Consider the following 4399-nt stretch of genomic DNA (forward strand, 5'->3'; position numbering starts at 1 on the left):
ATATTTATATTTATATTTATATTTATATTTATATTTATATTTATATTTATATTTATATTTATATTTATATTTATATTTATATTTATATTTATATTTATATTTATATTTATATTTATATTTATATTTATATTTATATTTATATTTATATTTATATTTATATTTATATTTATATTTATATTTATATTTATATTTATATTTATATTTATATTTATATTTATATTTATATTTATATTTATATTTATATTTATATTTATATTTATATTTATATTTATATTTATATTTATATTTATATTTATATTTATATTTATATTTATATTTATATTTATATTTATATTTATATTTATATTTATATTTATATTTATATTTATATTTATATTTATATTTATATTTATATTTATATTTATATTTATATTTATATTTATATTTATATTTATATTTATATTTATATTTATATTTATATTTATATTTATATTTATATTTATATTTATATTTATATTTATATTTATATTTATATTTATATTTATATTTATATTTATATTTATATTTATATTTATATTTATATTTATATTTATATTTATATTTATATTTATATTTATATTTATATTTATATTTATATTTATATTTATATTTATATTTATATTTATATTTATATTTATATTTATATTTATATTTATATTTATATTTATATTTATATTTATATTTATATTTATATTTATATTTATATTTATATTTATATTTATATTTATATTTATATTTATATTTATATTTATATTTATATTTATATTTATATTTATATTTATATTTATATTTATATTTATATTTATATTTATATTTATATTTATATTTATATTTATATTTATATTTATATTTATATTTATATTTATATTTATATTTATATTTATATTTATATTTATATTTATATTTATATTTATATTTATATTTATATTTATATTTATATTTATATTTATATTTATATTTATATTTATATTTATATTTATATTTATATTTATATTTATATTTATATTTATATTTATATTTATATTTATATTTATATTTATATTTATATTTATATTTATATTTATATTTATATTTATATTTATATTTATATTTATATTTATATTTATATTTATATTTATATTTATATTTATATTTATATTTATATTTATATTTATATTTATATTTATATTTATATTTATATTTATATTTATATTTATATTTATATTTATATTTATATTTATATTTATATTTATATTTATATTTATATTTATATTTATATTTATATTTATATTTATATTTATATTTATATTTATATTTATATTTATATTTATATTTATATTTATATTTATATTTATATTTATATTTATATTTATATTTATATTTATATTTATATTTATATTTATATTTATATTTATATTTATATTTATATTTATATTTATATTTATATTTATATTTATATTTATATTTATATTTATATTTATATTTATATTTATATTTATATTTATATTTATATTTATATTTATATTTATATTTATATTTATATTTATATTTATATTTATATTTATATTTATATTTATATTTATATTTATATTTATATTTATATTTATATTTATATTTATATTTATATTTATATTTATATTTATATTTATATTTATATTTATATTTATATTTATATTTATATTTATATTTATATTTATATTTATATTTATATTTATATTTATATTTATATTTATATTTATATTTATATTTATATTTATATTTATATTTATATTTATATTTATATTTATATTTATATTTATATTTATATTTATATTTATATTTATATTTATATTTATATTTATATTTATATTTATATTTATATTTATATTTATATTTATATTTATATTTATATTTATATTATATTTATATTTATATTTATATTTATATTTATATTTATATTTATATTTATATTTATATTTATATTTATATTTATATTTATATTTATATTTATATTATATTTATATTTATATTTATATTTATATTTATATTTATATTTATATTTATATTTATATTTATATTTATATTTATATTTATATTTATATTTATATTTATATTTATATTTATATTTATATTTATATTATATTTATATTTATATTTATATTTATATTTATATTTATATTTATATTTATATTTATATTTATATTTATATTTATATTATTTATATTTATATTTATATTTATATTTATATTTATATTTATATTTATATTTATATTTATATTTATATTTATATTTATATTTATATTTATATTTATATTTATATTTATATTTATATTTATATTTATATTTATATTTATATTTATATTTATATTTATATTTATATTTATATTTATATTTATATTTATATTTATATTTATATTTATATTTATATTTATATTTATATTTATATTTATATTTATATTTATATTTATATTTATATTTATATTTATATTTATATTTATATTTATATTTATATTTATATTTATATTTATATTTATATTATATTTATATTTATATTTATATTTATATTTATATTTATATTTATATTTATATTTATATTTATATTTATATTTATATTTATATTTATATTTATATTTATATTTATATTTATATTTATATTTATATTTATATTTATATTTATATTTATATTTATATTTATATTTATATTTATATTTATATTTATATTTATATTTATATTTATATTTATATTTATATTTATATTTATATTTATATTTATATTTATATTTATATTTATATTTATATTTATATTTATATTTATATTTATATTTATATTTATATTTATATTTATATTTATATTTATATTTATATTTATATTTATATTTATATTTATATTATATTTATATTTATATTTATATTTATATTTATATTTATATTTATATTTATATTTATATTTATATTTATATTTATATTTATATTTATATTTATATTTATATTTATATTTATATTTATATTTATATTTATATTTATATTTATATTTATATTTATATTTATATTTATATTTATATTTATATTTATATTATATTTATATTTATATTTATATTTATATTTATATTTATATTTATATTTATATTTATATTTATATTTATATTTATATTTATATTTATATTTATATTTATATTTATATTTATATTTATATTTATATTTATATTTATATTTATATTTATATTTATATTTATATTTATATTTATATTTATATTTATATTTATATTTATATTTATATTATATTTATATTTATATTTATATTTATATTTATATTTATATTTATATTTATATTTATATTTATATTTATATTTATATTTATATTTATATTATATTTATATTTATATTTATATTTATATTTATATTTATATTTATATTTATATTTATATTTATATTTATATTTATATTTATATTTATATTTATATTTATATTTATATTATATTTATATTTATATTTATATTTATATTTATATTTATATTTATATTTATATTTATATTATATTTATATTTATATTTATATTTATATTTATATTTATATTTATATTTATATTTATATTTATATTTATATTTATATTTATATTTATATTTATATTTATATTTATATTTATATTTATATTTATATTTATATTTATATTTATATTTATATTTATATTTATATTATATTTATATTTATATTTATATTTATATTTATATTTATATTTATATTTATATTTATATTTATATTTATATTTATATTTATATTTATATTTATATTTATATTTATATTTATATTTATATTTATATTTATATTTATATTTATATTTATATTTATATTTATATTTATATTTATATTTATATTTATATTTATATTTATATTTATATTTATATTTATATTATATTTATATTTATATTTATATTTATATTTATATTTATATTTATATTTATATTTATATTTATATTTATATTTATATTTATATTTATATTTATAGTTATATTTATATTTATATTTATATTTATATTTATATTTATATTTATATTTATATTTATATTTATATTTATAATTTTATATTTATATTTTATATTTATATTTATATTTATTTATATTTATATTTTATATTTATATTTATTATTATATTATATTTATATTTATATTTATATTTATATTTATATTTATATTTATATTTTATATTTATATTATTTATATTTATTATTTATATTTATATTTATATTTATATTTATATTTATATTTATATTTATATTTATATTTATATTTATATTTATATTTATATTTTATATTTATATTTATATTATATATATTTATAATTATATTTATATTTATATTTATATTTATATCTATATTTATATTTATATTTATATTTATATATATATAATATAAATAATATAATTAT

This window comes from Wyeomyia smithii, chromosome 1, assembly GCF_029784165.1.
Source record: "Wyeomyia smithii strain HCP4-BCI-WySm-NY-G18 chromosome 1, ASM2978416v1, whole genome shotgun sequence".
Taxonomy (NCBI): Eukaryota; Metazoa; Arthropoda; class Insecta; order Diptera; family Culicidae; genus Wyeomyia; species Wyeomyia smithii.